The 18,650-nt window shown below is 39.8% G+C and overlaps 1 long non-coding RNA gene across 1 annotated transcript in view; it reads left to right on the top strand.

Annotated features, from left to right (window-relative positions):
• LOC147246491 (uncharacterized) overlaps positions 1-18,650 on the top strand; it is a 63,568-nt gene that overhangs the window by 18,589 nt on the left and 26,329 nt on the right. The window lies entirely within an intron of this gene.

Below are 18,650 nucleotides of genomic sequence, written 5' to 3'. Positions count from 1 at the left end.
ATTTTACATTTTTTCTTTTTATACTACTACTACTAATAATAATACCAGTAATACAATTAAAAATACAAATTTATTTCTAAATTTAGAAACATGTTTTTTTTCCCTCCCATTATTTTTTTCAGTTGCATTTTGACTTGTAATTTTGGCCATTTTAATATTTTTGCTTTGCCTATACAACAGAAAAAAATGCTTTTTATTAGGACAAAAGAGTTTATTCAATTTAAGTTTAGCATTTATTGTGATATTATTTGATAACTCTGGTGTGATTTGGGAATCCTCAAACATGTTACGCTTCCCTCTGGCTTGTCGGAAGACCGCACTACAAACTTCCACCAGCACTTGAGAGCAATGATATTTCACATACGGTGCACATACTTGTCAATACTTCAGTTACTCGCATACCATTGCAGAAAAGAAGAGACATATTTACGTCCTCATTTAGTCCGCTCTCCGGTCACATTTAAATACACCTGTGACGCTAAGTCACGTGACATTTTAGTGTCGCTTCAGTTTGGGGGACTTTGATTCAAAGGTTTCCTTCCGATGGAATCAGTTGCAAGCTCTCATTTCACTTAAAGACTCCTAAAGGATGAGCTCAAATATTAGCAGCTCATTACTTAATTGCTTTTCATAATGTCAATTAGGGGCTACATGATGTCATTGAGACTACAATCTGTTTAAGTGGAATATTGAGTAAAAAGTAAATACAAATGAATAAACAGACTTATTTTTATCAGTGAATGAGTGAATGTAAATAATGCGAACATTGTGCAATGATTGGAAGGAGAGGTGTTAACTTTTGTTCGCCCTTCATCTAATTTTTCTTCTGTATAAAGAGAAACGTGACATTTTTATAAATGAATCCTCATTTCAGTGTTCAAGTCGGGGATGCAATTTCAGAAATACTGACTTTTCAAATAAAATGCAGACCATATAAAGATTCAGGCAGTGCACCACAGAGTAAATAGAAGTTGTTTGTGGATACAGCCCAACAGGCGAATAAAAGTGACATGAATCTTGCAGGATGTAATATCAGGACTTATTAAATATTCAGTTTGCAGCTTAAAATCTGAGAAATATGGCAGCCACAATGGCCAGAGCACGCTCACATTTGTCCTTCGCTGCCAACAGAGAGTGTCAACACAATCAACCCAGTTCAGCTGGCAATCGGGGAAAAACCGGGGGGTCATTTGTCAAGATACCAAACAGTCTGTTTCCTTTCCATTTAGTGCAGAATTGGCTCGGTTTCTTTTGAAAAAGGCAACAGTATTGATGAAAAGTCATTTGTTGCCACAACATTTTCTGCAGCTGCGGCTCCTTTGCGATGGATAAGAATTGTAATTTCTGGTGGTTAAGAAAATCTGTATAAGTTATGACCTTATCTTCATATTTTGTTACAAATGTAAGAAACAGATTTTTGTGAGTTGTATTAAATTACACCTGGTCCACCCCTGGCTGAGATCTGCTCCCTCTGAGCCAGACCACCTCTGAATGTCTGGCAGACCTGATCACACTTTTAGATTAAGATTTGCTAATAGTACGTTAAAACCAGGTGTTAATGTGGCCAAGCCAGAATTTTTCTTTCTTTTTCTCATCTGGGGTTTATTCACTTCGGGCTAATTACCTGATTTGATCACTGTCTTTATTATTTTACTTTAAAATATGTTCCATCTCACTGTAACATAAACAGTCTGCATGATTAAAACAAAATATATACGCACAAGAGTTCACGATTGATCAGAACATTGGCACGCAAAGTCCACTATAGATTTAAATGCATGTATGAGGCATAAATTTGAGGAGTTTTGCCTCCAGAGTAAACATGAACAGAGTCAAATAATCACACTAAGAAAACTTGACAGTCTTCCCACCACTGACCTAAGTAACGAAAACCATCTGACACAGTCAACACTGCACCCTTCCCACGCCATCTTCAGCGTAGTGTTCATATAAGCACATTAAAAATCAATTTTAAGTAAATATTCATAATGATGTAATACAGTTCTAACCCTGACTGAGAACACCACCACAAATGTTGACGTTAAACAAACAAACAAAAAAAAAAGAAGCATCTTTTACTTTCTCAAAACAAGTCATTGAATTTAAAAATCTGCACCGTCATACCAAAATAGAACACTGCTCGGTAGTCTGCAGCTCCAAATTCTAGTTAGAATTGTTCCTTATGGCTCCCTTTTCTCCTTTCCCCCTCCAGAGCGCTCTATAACACATTGGCTGGTACGTAGGTAGGTGTTTACTCCGTAAAAAAACCACAAAAAAAAAAAAAACCTCTCAACTCCCCCACAAACACATAAATATGGAATCACAAATTGAAAGTGGACTCGTGTTGTCTACTTATGTAACCAGACTGTCAGGATGTGATGATTGGAACAAAAAGTTTCTGAGTGCTGTGTAGGAGGTAGTGGACATTGATTACAGCTTCTGCCAGACTGAAACTTGTGTTTGGAGTTTTTGTTTTTGTTTTTTTTTCTTTTTTTTCCTGAAAGACATACTGTAGGGTTCAGTACTCTTGGAGAGATACGCCATAGTCTTACAGCTTATGACACATTGTAGGTAAAAATACCAATGTTTTTCTGACAGATGGGCGCTCGTGCGGTGCGAATGACGATGATTTCGTTCTTATGACATCATATGTGTGTGTCGAGATTGGTGGGATAACGATCTCCAGAAACCGAAGTTTGGGCGCCGCCATTCATTCACATTTGTACGATTTAATTGAGAGGTGTCGAAGAATGGATTATTACACAATTGATAATTCAAGAGAGATAAACTTAAATCAGAACTGATGACAGATGTGATGCGAGATTGGACCAGCCTGCATGTCCTGCGTATTTTGCTCTAAAACAAGGCAAGGCAAGGCAATTTTATTTGTATAGCCCATTTTCACAAACAGTTTGTCTCAAAGGGCTTCACTCTTCCACTCAAACGTGATTGGCCAGTCCTCCTACGATTGCGACAGAAACCAAAATGCTCACGTTGTCAAAATCGTGTTACCTACAGAAAAATTCGTGTTTATCGAGACTAAAGCAGCTCCTGAAATGCAACCGACATCTGAACGTTATGGTAAGAAGTGTTTGCGTCACATGACATTCTGACTGAGAATGGATTTTTCACAAGCTCATTTTGGAGGGGCGTGGCCAAATTTGTTGCGTGTGTAACGTAAGGGAGTTGGAGGCTATGTTTTGGGTCTCATCAAAAAAGTTATCCAATTAAATTCTAACTTGATACTCAACCACAAAAATGCACTCATGAAGCTGGGAGTTGAGTGATTGATTGTAGAGAAAGTTGAACACTCAATTAAAAAAAAAAAAAAGATCTAATAGGGGAGATTTTAGGGTTCAATCATGTTGGCGGTAGATAAACAGTTTAGTGGTCAGACTTCGTTAATGTCGGACAGCTGAAACTCCTGACAATCAAGTCATCATGTGACAATCGACCACAACTGCTCGTCAACGCCTGGGAGAGGATGATTTGAATTCCCTCTTTTTCCTTTTGATTTCTCCACGAACAAATCGTGTTTCTCCTCACACATTCAAACAAGTGTAGCCCCCTCTTGTCTCCTCAGATGAGAGACTTCAAAAGCGAGTGCAGTTATCCTCACGTGAACCATCACCTCCATATTTGAGTGAGGCTCAACCAAACAGTAACTTTTTATCGCCTTTCGACACATTAATTAGTTTGTCCCAAGGCGATTCCGACCTTTTACGCATGCACAATATCTGACTTGTTTGAGTCATTCCTCACATCACCGCCTCAGTGCTGTCTTCTTTAATCATATATCACCATGTAACTTAGTGGTTTTCAGGGCATTCTCAACTCTGCATTTTATGTAAGCATAGCCCTATTAACTAATTAGTTTCTGCTTAAAAGCCCCGTGCTAAGTTTCTCTTGGTTTTGTGAGCACTCTTGGCTACTGACCCTCTTGCCTGTAAGCATCTATTTGTGGACTCTGCTCAGTCCTTTCCCCAGTTATCTCTGCATTCAAAGCCTTGACTAAATATGGGTCCTCTTAACCTCCTTTTTTACTGCTCCAAAGCCCTTGGTCAAAACACCTCGCCCTTTGCTCATTGGCAAGTTATAATATGTACACAATGCACTTCACTGTTGCCCAGGGTCTTGAACCATATTGTTCTCATTTTATTTTCAATGGATTCTTGATTTTTACCATGCAGTGAGCTAACTAAGCTTTTATTAACATATTAAAAACTTTGTAGATTTGGTTTATAGCAACAGTAGTGCACACAAGTTGATGTAAGCTTTGTTTTCAGGTTGCAGCAACAAATCCTCACATTGTAATGATTCACTATAACTAGTGAATGTTTTATACTTTAGCTTGATGTATTATTTCTGTATATGATTTGGGTCACGAGTAGAGGATGATGTCACTGAAAAAATACATGAAATGACCACGACTCCTTCGCGCAACATTGCGAAGTTCTGGCTTTGTAATAAGTTTTATGATGATAGTGAGATTAGACGGTGCCACCAAGTAAACTAAAACCAATTAGAATTCTTTTTTTGTGGTGGACACATTTCCTTGGTTTGAGCGGTAATTGAAACCAACATTCTCCAACATTTCATTTCAGTTTTTTAAATGGTAAATAAACGTTAACTGACACGAACAACGTTGTTGTCGAACCAGGGATTGCATGTCTTCGCCACAAAGGGATACTGGTGTCGTTTCTGTGATGCTGGCCTGTCATTTTAACAGATGTCGTAGCAGGAAAATGTCATATGGTATAAAAGGGATATTTCACCCAGGTGATAAATGAAATTGCAGTCATCATCTACTCACTCTTGTGTCATTAGAAGTTAGGTTGAATTGTTTTAGCCCACTAAACAAAGCTGGAGTTTAACAGGAAAAGGTGTTGCAGTAATCACTCGGACAACAGCAGAGATTTGACAAAAATATAAAAACTTCATTCAACTTTCCATGATCGTGAGAGTGAGTAGACAAGTTTCATTTATCAGTAAACTGTATGAGATTGTAGTTCTGGGAGATCAGGTAGCCTTGTAAAGCCATTTTCACGATCATTATTATTATTCACATATTTGTTTGTTTTTTGTTCTTTTGCTTCCTTCCTGCTACATCCTTGGAGGTCCATGTCCTTCTTTACTTGGGTGGTCAGTGGAATCTCAGACACCAAATATTGGCTCCTTAGAAAACAAGGACACCAAAGCCCCTGTTAGGGCCTGACATTAACATTCATCCTGGGTGATCAGAGAACAAGTGGACATCTCTAAGTACAGGTGTCAGTGCACCCCAAGATGCATTGAGCACACACTGGGCTCACATCGCTCTCACCACATTCAGAGGTGGTCTTGGCTGCATGCGGTCACATTATTTTATCAGAAGAACATGAATGTGACCTGGGCCACATTCAAGGACTGTCTGTCCACTTGTGATCACCCAAGACGCATGTTAATGCCAGGTCTGAGGAGGGCCAAAGCAACAGGGCAGCATGCCCTCTTTCTCTTTTCGTCACTCTGTAAGTCGTCTCTCTGTCACTATCTTTTGCCTCTCATACTTGCTCTAACTTAATCTTTTGCCTGCTCACGCTCATCTGAAACAGGACCTGAAATGACCAGCACACGTCGTTCCCACTGGGGGGTTTGAACTGATTCATGTGGGAGCTACTGCAGAGCTTCGCCTTTCTTGTCTTAATATGTCCAGGCAGATGAAAGGGAGAACAAAACTGATGGCACAGACCAGTTCTGCATTTTCATTCCTTTGAAATGTGAGTGTGATGCCAGGATTCACCAGGGGGTCTTACAAAGCCAAGGCAATAATGAAGAGAAGAGGAGGCTCGGCGGTGAAGGAGTGTGTGTGTGTGTGTGTGTGTGTGTGTGTGTGTGTGTGGGGGGGGGGGGGGCGTAGATGCAGATTGGTGAAAAGAGAAGGGGAAAATAAGGAAAACAAGTCTGATTGGAGGGAGATGGAGGTGCAAAGAAAAAAAATCAAGCCCATCACTTAGAACTGTGGATAAATAATAAACCTTTTCTTGTTTTTAAATTAAACAGGTCAGGAAATCATCTGGCGGCATGGCTAGGAGGTAGCGTGGTCGTCTAGCAACCAAAGGGTCGCTGGTTCGATCTTCACCCCCCCCAGTGGCCATGTTGAAATGTCCTTGAGCAAGATACTGAACCTCTAATAGCTCCTGATAGCCCTGTGACAGACTGGCGACCCGTCCAGGGTGAACCCCGCCTCTCGCCCAATCTCAGCTGGGATTGGCTCCAACCCCCCATGAACCTTAATGGATAGGCGGTATAGAAAATAGATGGACAGAAGGAAATCATGTGAAGTAGCTGCAGAGGAAACAATATATCTATTTCCACATTAAAAAAAAAAACTGATTTAAAGAGGAATTAACAGAAAAAAATAAAGTGTAGAATAAAACGATTGTAATTTTTTTTTTCAATCTGTTCACACCTTTTTAATCTGCCCAGACGCTAGCATGTTATAGCAAGCTCAATTTCTGATAAACGTCTTATTAACTCTCACTTGCTGAAATTCAAATGAGTCCCCTTGATGACACAAGAGATTCTTTATGCATGACACAACGCGCAAGAAAATGAAGGACAGGGCGAGAATCACTTGCTAAAATGAGATGAATATTGAACACGACATCTTGAATTTCAGCTCTGTGTTCATGCCTCTGTTGTGCAACATGGCGACACACTGTGATGCTTTGAAAGAAACAATTAACTGTCCTCTGGATTTGTTTTTTTAAATTTTGCGTTCAACATTTCAATTAAATTCCCTCCACAAAAAAGAAAGATTTAACTCAAGATTGTCAAAAAAACAAACAAACCCCAAAAGTAATGTTTGGGAATAAAAACAATTTATACAAAATTTGGCCCGAGACCGAATGTCAGATATTCTTTCACTATAGATTCTCTTGAACGTTCAGCTTATTACCACATGTGTGGGAAATGTTTTGGTTCACATAAATATATTATAATGTTTGGAGATTAATGCTTACCAAAACCAGGATAAATGGGAGGGGGAAAATATAAATTATGGAGATAATTAAAAAAGTCAATTTCAATTTCAAGTTCAACAGCCAGTTCATCAAATTCAGCATACAAAACTCTTTTACAGAGGACAACCACAATATGTTTTCATAAATTGATCTCTAAAAAAGGAACCTTAAATGAGAGACAAGTCACTTCAGAAGACTAGTTATGCACGGGGGTTTCACCCTTAAAAAGACCAAAAAAACCCCAAAACCCATCAGGGTAGAGTGTATAATTTCTAAAACCACATAAAACAACCAAATCAAAAATCAAAACAGATCTGCTACAGTGAAAAAGTTGTTTTTAATCATGTTAGCATGTCTGTGTGGAGGTATTCAAGTTGCAAAACATCACCATAGCCTAGCATTTCTACTTTGACGACGTGTTCTACGATATTCTCACTTGTCTGATTCAGACGGGGGGGGTTTTCATGTTGTACATCTTAGGAACCGATCCTGTTAAGTTCTGGTGGGAGGTCTATGCTTCCATTGTTTTCCTCATTGACAAAAAGAGTGTGGAGAAGCCAGCTGTTTGTGTAGCAAGCTACAGCATTTAAAGTGTCTTTTCCTAAAGGCACATCTGGTGGTTTATCTTGGCAAAGCAGCTAACCACGGGGCAGAGTGGCTGGGAGGTCAAGTGGCTCTCTTGTAAAATTGGATGTTTACTGGTTTGAGCTCCAAGCTCCCCACAAGCTGTATCCAAGTGCCCTTGAGCTGATCACTGAGTTCCCAAACGCTCCAAATGAGCTGGTTGACCTGGTTAGGCTATCGTTACCAACACATTATTAGTGGTTGGTAACACAGTCAAAGGCTCAGGCTCTATTATTTTTGCTCTTCCAGTTAAAACATAATCACTCCCAGACCCAGACTGGTAATCTGGCTGTTCTGGCAAATACCAGAAGGGCCGGTCACCCGAAGTGGGATACCACAACCAGTAATATGGAAAAGAAAAAGACCTGCTGGCTGTGGAGGCACTTGATGTTGAACCATCCCATTTAGAGATTACAGACAGTCCCATAATTGTCATGGCAAGTCTAGCGTTCAAAAAATAACATTACAGATGCCGGTACTATACACAAAGTCCAGGCAGCTGCTGCAGAGCTAATATTAACAGTCTGCTGATGCCAAACGAGCAGGAGGAATAACACTTGACACTAGTTTGGACAGGTCCAGACACACACACACACACACACACACACACACACACACACACACACACACACACACACACACACACAGAAAAGAAATCCAGGGCCTAATTGTGTTCCTGATCAGACTCTGATTAGTCCTGTTATTCACTTGCCAAAACAGAAAACACAGAGTTGACAGTGAGCAGGTATGAGCTGCAGGTAGTGCTGACATCATGATACAACGTGCAGAAACATGGCAGCGTTTTATTGGCGGAAACTATGAAATTAAGTTCAGTCGCCTTTAATTTGACTGTGATAATTACATGACTCCACGCTGGAGCTAAACCTAAATGTTACGTTGAACGGCAGTCTGCGGGTGATCTGCACATTTTATTTGCTAAACATTGCTACAGTGCACCACCCACTCAGGCTGTAAAAATCGGAAGAAGTGGACCATTGCTTTTTATTGAAAGCAAGGTAAGCAGCAAACTGTCATGTAGCAGTTTGTGAAGTGGCTTTTAATAATAGCTGTTATCAGCTCACGGTTAAACAGAAGTACAACTACAGCCTTTCTCCAGGTTTGATCATCAATATCATGAAATAGAACGTCAGTTTGGATGTATTTGCATTTGAAATATTTCTTTTAATTTTGTTTCATTTTTTTCCCCCATTCCCATTCAAAATGAACGTTGGCAAATTGTATTTTTTATTTTATTTCTTTTTGTGTAATCCTGCTGGCAGTCACAGAAAACAGAGCAAGATATTTGAAGGCATGAATAGTTTGTTTTTGTTTTGTTTTGTTTTTTTTGCTTGGAAGTAGATGCTTCCAGGATTGAGTTTTAGGGGTTAAATCAATGCCAGGAATGTTTCTTTAATGCTGTCTCTCGGTTTGTTAACCTACTCTAATGCCTGGAGATCTCAGCCTTTAGTATTTTGCTTCACCTTCCTGTCCAGCATCACAAATGCTGCCAGTTGATGTTTGTCCCACTGCTTTAGCGGTATCCCGCAGAGACAACTCAAGGCAGAAAACACATCCTATTAAACACTGTTGAGTGCACAATGACCTCATGAGGACAGCAGTGCTTTGATTCTCCTCTTGGGGGGATTTAGTTTTTGGTAAACATATAAACTTTTTTTTTTATTCACCTATTGTACTCTTTAAATGTGCATACCAAGAATATCTTATTGTTAAGAAGAAAAAGAAGTTGTTTTAGATTATAGCAGAATGATACGTGGACAAATAAAAATTCTAATGTTGTCGCTCAGTGTCATGTGAGCCGCTATATACTGTAAAAAGACTATACAGAATAGTTGAAGCTTCTCGATATCTGTATGGAAATTTAATTAAGTCCCCTAGTGCAGTAAAAACACTGTCAGGACACCAGCAAGTTTAGTTTTTGTATCAAAAATTATCATACAATAGATCAATAATTGTTGCAGCAGCTGCAGACTCTTCAGACAACAGGAGACATAGAGGCAGAAAAGAGGGAGAGAGAAAACAGAAAGCGTGTGTGTGTGCGTGCGTGCGTGTGTGTGTGTGCGTGTGTGTGTGTATGTATGCGTGTGTGTGTGTGTGTGTGTGTCAGAGGTTTTCTCACTCACCCCGTCTTGCCACCATCTGTCCTGAGGACTGGCATCAATGAGTGTACAGACGGGCACTCACTAATAAGCTCAAACAGGCAGCAGTGGGAGAAGCCACATGAGGACATGCTCACCACCAACACCATTACTTGAAGAGTGCAAATAAGGGCAAAAACAATTTGAGACTCAGACTTGTGTGAAGACTTGCCCGTAACCCTAAACTACACAGACACTACGTCTCAGAGGCGATTGGAGCCTCGTTGCAGCAACACTGTGTGGAGAAGGAAAAAAAAAAAAAGGGATTACAGGCATTAGTGTTGCTTGAAATTTAATGTTCGGCATTCAGAATTTGAAATCTGGAAGAAATGTAATGTGCACAACAAAGGGTTTTGTTTAAATTAATTATCAGGATATCAACTGGTATGTTTTCATATCCTGACTGGTATTAACACTTTGGAACAACTAAAACCTCAAAACCAGATAAAGATCCCAAACTATTAGCAACATTCACATGAGCCCTCAAGGCTTGTTGGTTTGAACAAAAGAGAAAATACGCTCAGCAATCCTTTTTTCTTTATTATACAAATTCAAGGATTTGAATTTGTTAATGTGGTCTTCAATCAACTGTTTTAAAGAATAGTAACTATTTAAAATCACAATTGTGATTTTCAGCAACAAAAAAAAAGGTACAAATTTTAACATTAAAGAGCAGAAAATAATTTCAAAAACAAACATTGAGTTCCTAATACGCTCAAACTATTAAACCCCTGCGGGGAACAGGACATGGCCTAGTTGTTAATGTGGTCACTCTGCCGATATGCAAATGATCCAGTCAAAGAAGCTTTGCTGCGTCCTAAAAAGTAAAATAAGTAAGATGTTGGCACAACAAGTTTGTTCGAATACCTATAAATACTGCTCTATGTCTCCACTGTGATATCTGTGTCACACACATAGGCTGACTGAGCAGGCAGCACTGTATGTAGGTGAAGGAGCTATCTAACACTGCCAGAGCTAAAGAAAGTTTGGCTAATCTCTTCCTCACAGACGAATCTGAACACGGATGTTACTCATAGGATAAAAGATGAAATGCATGAAGTAGTAACTAAGCAGTTTGGCTAATTTACCACAATCAAAGAAAGAAAATGCAATCACAATGCTAGAAATGTACTATGTTTTCCCTCTATTTGAACAAAGCTGTGTACACAGCAGGTGTCACCGACGATTTCTCCTGCTGTTAAAGACGATAACCTGACGAGATCTGCTGCTGTTATAGACGATAACATGACAAGATCTGCTGCTGTTATAGACGATAACCTGACGAGATCTGCTGCTGTTATAGACGATAACCTGACGAGATCTGCTGCTGTTATAGACGATAACATGACGAGATCTGCTGCTGTTATAGACGATAACCTGACGAGATCTGCTGCTGTTATAGACGATAACCTGACGAGATCTGCTGCTGTTACAGACGATAACCTGACGATATCTGTTGCTGTTAAAGACGATAACCTGACGAGATCTGCTGCTGTTACAGACGATAACCTGACGAGATCTGCTGCTGTTAAAGACGATAACCTGACGAGATCTGCTGCTGTTACAGACGATAACCTGACGATATCTGCTGCTGTTAAAGACGATAACCTGACGAGATCTGCTGCTGTTATAGACGATAACCTGACGATATCTGTTGCTGTTATAGACGATAACCTGACGATATCTGTTGCTGTTATAGACGATAACCTGACGAGATCTGCTGCTGTTACAGACGATAACCTGACGATATCTGCTGCTGTTATAGACGATAACCTGACGATATCTGCTGCTGTTAAAGACGATAACCTGACGAGATCTGCTGCTGTTACAGACGATAACCTGACGATATCTGTTGCTGTTAAAGACGATAACCTGACGAGATCTGCTGCTGTTATAGACGATAACCTGACGATATCTGTTGCTGTTATAGACGATAACCTGACGAGATCTGCTGCTGTTAAAGACGATAACCTGACGATATCTGCTGCTGTTATAGACGATAACCTGACGAGATCTGCTGCTGTTATAGACGATAACCTGACGATATCTGTTGCTGCTATAGACGATAACCTGACGAGATCTGCTGCTGTTATACACGATAACCTGACGATATCTGCTGCTGTTATAGACGATAACCTGACGATATCTGTTGCTGTTATAGACGATAACCTGACGAGATCTGCTGCTGTTAAAGACGATAACCTGACGAGATCTGCTGCTGTTATAGACGATAACCTGACGATATCTGTTGCTGTTAAAGACGATAACCTGACGATATCTGTTGCTGTTATAGACGATAACCTGACGAGATCTGCTGCTGTTAAAGACGATAACCTGACGATACCTGCTGCTGTTAAAGACGATAACCTGACGATATCTGCTGCTGTTATAGACGATAACCTGACGAGATCTGCTGCTGTTATAGACGATAACCTGACGATATCTGTTGCTGCTATAGACGATAACCTGACGAGATCTGCTGCTGTTATACACGATAACCTGACGATATCTGCTGCTGTTATAGACGATAACCTGACGATATCTGTTGCTGTTATAGACGATAACCTGACGAGATCTGCTGCTGTTATAGACGATAACCTGACGAGATCTGCTGCTGTTATAGACGATAACCTGACGATATCTGTTGCTGTTATAGACGATAACCTGACGAGATCTGCTGCTGTTATAGACGATAACCTGACGAGATCTGCTGCTGTTATAGACGATAACCTGACGAGATCTGTTGCTGTTAAAGACGATAACCTGACGAGATCTGTTGCTGTTAAAGACGATAACCTGACGAGATCTGTTGCTGTTAAAGACGATAACCTGACGAGATCTGCTGCTGTTAAAGACGATAACCTGACGAGATCTGCTGCTGTTATAGACGATAACCTGACGATATCTGTTGCTGTTATAGACGATAACCTGACGAGATCTGCTGCTGTTATAGACGATAACCTGACGATATCTGTTGCTGTTATAGACGATAACCTGACGAGATCTGTTGCTGTTATAGACGATAACCTGACGAGATCTGCTGCTGTTATAGACGATAACCTGACGAGATCTGCTGCTGTTATAGACGATAACCTGACGAGATCTGCTGCTGTTATAGACGATAACCTGACGAGATCTGCTGCTGTTATAGACGATAACCTGACGAGATCTGCTGCTGTTATAGACGATAACCTGACGATATCTGCTGCTGTGATAGACGATAACCTGACGATATCTGTTGCTGTTATAGACGATAACCTGACGATATCTGTTGCTGTTAAAGACGATAACCTGACGATATCTGTTGCTGTTATAGACGATAACCTGACGAGATCTGCTGCTGTTAAAGACGATAACCTGACGAGATCTGCTGCTGTTAAAGACGATAACCTGACGAGATCTGCTGCTGTTATAGACGATAACCTGACGATATCTGCTGCTGTTATAGACGATAACCTGACGATATCTGCTGCTGTTAAAGACGATAACCTGACGATATCTGCTGCTGTTATAGACGATAACCTGACGATATCTGCTGCTGTTATAGACGATAACATGACGATATCTGCTGCTGTTATAGACGATAACCTGACGAGATCTGCTGCTGTTATAGACGATAACCTGACGATATCTGTTGCTGCTATAGACGATAACCTGACGATATCTGCTGCTGTTATAGACGATAACCTGACGATATCTGCTGCTGTTAAAGACGATAACCTGACGATATCTTCTGCTGGGTGATGATATCCTGCTGTTGTTATAGATACTCCTCCACCTTGTATACATAAAATGGGATGTAACCGCCTCTTAAAACTACAAGTAGAAGGGATTTACATATACAGTATATATTGCTGATATGTACAATGATTATTCAGATGATTGACAACAGTGAAAATAAGGAAGGCAAGACAATGACATTATTCTAAAAACAGCAACATCAGTTTCCAAAGACTATGTGTTTCCTCTAGAAAGAACAGCCCTCTGTTTGCCGTACGGATTATTAGTACAGATTCTTCCCTGGCTGGAACAAAGAGGCAAACTGCACGACTTCAAAGCGCCACAGAGTTTACCGAGGGAGGAGGTCAGAGTAGTTGGATGAGTCAACAAATTTTCAGACTGTTGTTATCCTCCTTGTTTTCCACTGACAGTTGGTTTCTTTTAAGCTTGTTGTCGTAATTCTATAACCTTGATAAATTTTTTTTCTCCATGTTTGTGATGCAATAATACATTTTATAATCCAATGATCTGATCACTTGTTTAGATATAATGAGATTAAATGCGTGTGATCTGAAATGCGTTATTTGTTGACTAGATCTGATTAGTTAAACGGCTGCTCGGAGTAAACTTCAAGTATGTTTTATAAAGTCAACCAAAGTTCAAGTCTGGAAAACTAATATTTTATTGACTGTTTGGGAAAATTCACTCACTATTGACTCACTGGCTTTATCAGTACACTCTCTAGTTCATGCGTTACAAGCACATATTTTGAGACCACTACTGCTTTTTATTTTGTACTGCAACAATACCGCAAGTAAAAGTACACCTTACATTACTCCCAATCACATCTTTACGATTTGTAAGATAGTGAAACAATCGTGCATCACAGTCTTCATCAGCTAGGACGTTTAAAAAGGAATAATAAATCTGCCTGTTGGTAAAGAATCCTGGTAAAACCTGACCGTAGTCTCCATCAAAATACAAATAACAATAAAAAAACGAGTCAGAACCAGGATAAGCGAGTCCATGTCGCGATGGAGGGTCAAGGTGACTGACACAGGAGCAAAAGGCGCGTATGAGGTTTGAAACCTAAACCTAAAAGAAACCTTATACATAAGGTTAGTTAGTACAAAGTCCATTCATAAGCAATATTGCTCGTTACTAAGTTACAATAGTCCATGTTTTAAGTTTTTATTTATGGTTGTCTCTCGATGTAGGAGTATAGGTATACTCGTAGTTAGATCTAGATCACTTGTAGGTTATAAAAGTACTTTTACAGCAGTAATAGACAAATTACATTATCAATATGAAGTGTATTTTCACAATGTTACAATAACCATTAGATGAAGAAACCTTTTGCCTTTAGATTGGTGCTCTGTAATTTCACTCTAATGTGAGAAGGCTCAATTTACACTGTACAATACTTACCTTAAACAATACATTTGGTTATATTTTTATGTCTTTTTTGGCTCAAGAGTCTTATTGAAAATGAGGGAACCTTATCCAACAACTCGGTTATTTATGTGAAGAAATGTATATTGGCAGATTTGAATCAACTGCACTCATACGTGAGTTTTTTTTGGGGGGGGGGGGGTGTCTGTGCTCCTTAATTTACATGCATTTTATTTTTCTTATCCTTTATTTCTTTGTTCGCTTTATTTCAATACAATCGGTCAGGTCAGTTTTTATATGAGCACTCTAAAAAACCAATCATCGATCACCTTTGATTACATTTCTATATTACAGTCCTGTATGAGCTATATTTAACTTCCCCACGTGCTGACTGCAGCCAGAGCTCCCCACTCATTTGCATTTGTTCTGACTACACTTGGTACTTCCTCATTTTTTGGATGCCCACTGCGACAAACTATACAGATCGAGCTCCTCACTCTTCCAAAATCCAAACAGCCTGTCCTGCATGTTGTCAACCGAAGCCAACGGGGTGACAAGGACATCTGAGCACAGACTATGTGCAACAGCAACAGTGTTTTGTTACAAATGCGGCTAAATTGGGAGTGGCCTTGGAAGGCTACAAGCCCAGTGGATTCGTTTGTCTCTATTTTCTACAGCTGTATAGCACTATTTAAAAAAATAAAATAAAAACTTGCTTTCTACTCTGTTTGCAGCCCAGTTTGATAAAGATACATTTCTAGTAGTGGAATACTATGTAAGCACACATCCTACTAACATATTTCTTGAGCTATTCAGTTTCATATGTATATGGGTCATAATGGGTGGATTTTTTTTTTTTGTCTCGTCAGTAAAAGAAAGCTGAGAAGCTACTTCGAATCATCTTGTGAGCGACGTGACTTGCAAGATGAAACAGATTATTATAACATGTTGGTCCATCCCTCATTGGCTCGCCAGTTGCTGAGATACAAACAGCCCACAGGGCAGGCAACAGCGGTTCATTCAAGTTGAGCATGAACACTAGTGCTCTTTGATTTAGACAGGGTCGTGGAAGGTGAAGCGGAGGATGGGGAAACATTTTTATCCTCGATTCCATTCAGTGCAAAGAGGTACATATCGGTGACTTGAAAGACAAGGAGCCGGCATTGAACTGTATCATAAATCTGTTTTGTGGGTTAGTCGTTATGATATTCCCCCAGTTGTGGTTTTTGGAACGCCGCCATCTCAATAAGTAAGCAGCAGAAAAGGGGCTGTTTTCCCAGATCTGCATTGTCCTTGAATGAACCCAGCGCCGCTGCCAAGACTCCAGCAAAGTTTATGGGAGGCAAAAGTAAGCAGGTTAGAAAACGTCTCTGGTTTTCAGACGCAGCCACAAAAGAGTAATTCCTCCAAGCAAATTTAGGCACCGCAGGTGGGAACTTCTTTTTTTTTTCCCATCAAAACACTTCTGTTTTCTTGTTATGAGAAAGCAAAAGAGGGTTTGAGATAATAGAGTGTTAACAACAGTTTCAGTAACCGGCTGGGAGAAGAGGGAGGGAGGAAGGGAGGAAGGGAGGGACAGGACAGAGGAGGGAAATGTGCTTTAGACTGAGAGAATGAAAGGCAAAAAAAAGACAACTGTATCTTCAAATGTCGAGCAGAAATGAGAACGGCAGAGCGAGGAATGCTCTAGTCAGCTGTTGAAGTCATTGTGCTTCACTGATCTGAGGGAGCTGCACAGAAAGACAGATGCTGCAGTGACAACAGCGAAGCCAATCAGACACATCAGGAGTTCGGGTCCGACCGAGGGAGGGGATGAAGACTGTGCTGATTTTATGAATGTACAATATCCTCTAATGTTTGTAGCTGAACTATCCTCGATGACGCTGCATGAAAAGATGGAATAATGACTAATTCTACCATAGAAATAAATAAAAGGGGTCAATGTAGAGGAAAAGGTCTGTGGTGTGACCAGATGTAGAAAGTCCACCTGAGGTACTTTATTTAATTCATTAATCATTTAATAAAGGAAAAAAGTTTGAGTGGAGACTTATTTGACTTATCACTTCTTACATATAATGAAGACTTTATTACCTTACTATGTTTGTAACTGCAGTTATGGTATTTCTTATCTATTATGCTGGATTTGGAATGTTATCGACTCATTTTTCTCTCTTATCTAAATTTAATCGGTAATAGTTGACCATCAAGTATATTTTGTGTCTAATATTTTCTGTTTCTTCTTTTTTTTTTTAGCCACATTGTTTAAGTATTCCGTGCTTGATTGATTTATACCATGCTCGACACATCATGATTTTGGGTGAAAGTAACTGCCGACAATCATCAGCATGCGTGGCAGATCGACTGAGTTTTCTTTTGTCAAATCAGCAAAAAAGGAGAAATAATCACTTCTCATTGATATTAAGTTGAAGATAAGAAGCGAAGCCTCTCCTAGAGTAGATGAGGTGACCTCTTTTTCAATAAATAATGGATTTGCCAAACAACCTCATTTCACCCCCTCAAAAAAAAATATGATGATGTCATGCATTGTGTGCGTACTTTTTCCTCAGACAATGAAATTAGTTCAGCATTTTCTCAACTGCTGATTGTAAAATAGGCTAACAAGCTGAGACAACCCTCTGACAGGGATATCAACAGATTCCCCGCCGTCTGTTGTCTGAGTCACCAGGCAGACAAATGATATCTTCCCGCATGTCTGCTTTACACCCTGCAGACAAATATGACAAGGATTTACTGTAACCGCAGATTACGGCTTAACCAGTTCTACCATGTGCAGACTGGGAATGCTTTTGTTGAATAATCAGACCAGACCAGTGAATGGCATTCAGCCCGTAATTGTTAATATGTGTGTCCAGATGTGGAGGCAGATGTTGAATAGAGCATGCTCAGGTCCACATGGCCTGGAGATACATGTACTTTCTATGTCTCAACATGGTAAAATGATATATAGCTCTGTAATCATCATGCACTGAATCACAGGAAAGTGATTCATTTAGGTTTCAATTTAACTAAACAGCTCTATACATCAACAATCCTCTTTTATTACCTCCACCAGGAGGGGGGGGATGCCATGCCGGTTGCTAGACTCTTAGCAAACTATGATGCCGATTTTCCCCAAACTTAATGAAGGGGTGGGGGGGGGTGGCATGGGTCAAGCAAGAACATTTAATTTCGGGGCGAATCCATTATGAACATAATGAAAATTTTCCTTCTTTAAACGTTGAGTTTGTTTGAGATATTAAGTCTCCCAAGCGCCTGCTATATTCTATATGCACGTCGTGTCTCATAGGCTGAAGTATATGGTCTTTCTCTCCGTGCTTTCTACTTCCTGTTTATAAAATGTATGAACTATTCTATGAGCTTTAGGATGTGTGCATGTTGAAGTAATCCACATTCCAGCCACTGCATTTCCCATTATTTCAATGATCTACAACTAAACGTGCCAGCAAAGGTGGAAAAGATGGATGTAAACAATCTAGGATTTCAAATACTTCAAATTGAAAAAATAAAAACAACAACTCAATGAGCTAGTAACACTTCAGTGTACACGCAACATTTGTTTGTTTACGAGAACTCAACAGGACCCCCACCTTTAAGATGGGCTGAATCCATTAAAACAGTGTTGTTAAAGCGATCTGAAGATTGAAAGTCTTATGTAAGGTGTTGAAAATACACAGATTACATAATTTCACACATTTTTTAAAAGGCTGAATAATAGCGAGCGCACATTCAGCTGCAT

Source organism: Aulostomus chinensis, chromosome 17 (genome assembly GCF_037954235.1).
Source record: "Aulostomus chinensis isolate RoL2024-O1b breed Wild chromosome 17, RoL_Achi_v1.0, whole genome shotgun sequence".
NCBI classification, from domain to species: Eukaryota; Metazoa; Chordata; class Actinopteri; order Syngnathiformes; family Aulostomidae; genus Aulostomus; species Aulostomus chinensis.
This window is presented reverse-complemented; position numbering and strand designations above follow the sequence as displayed.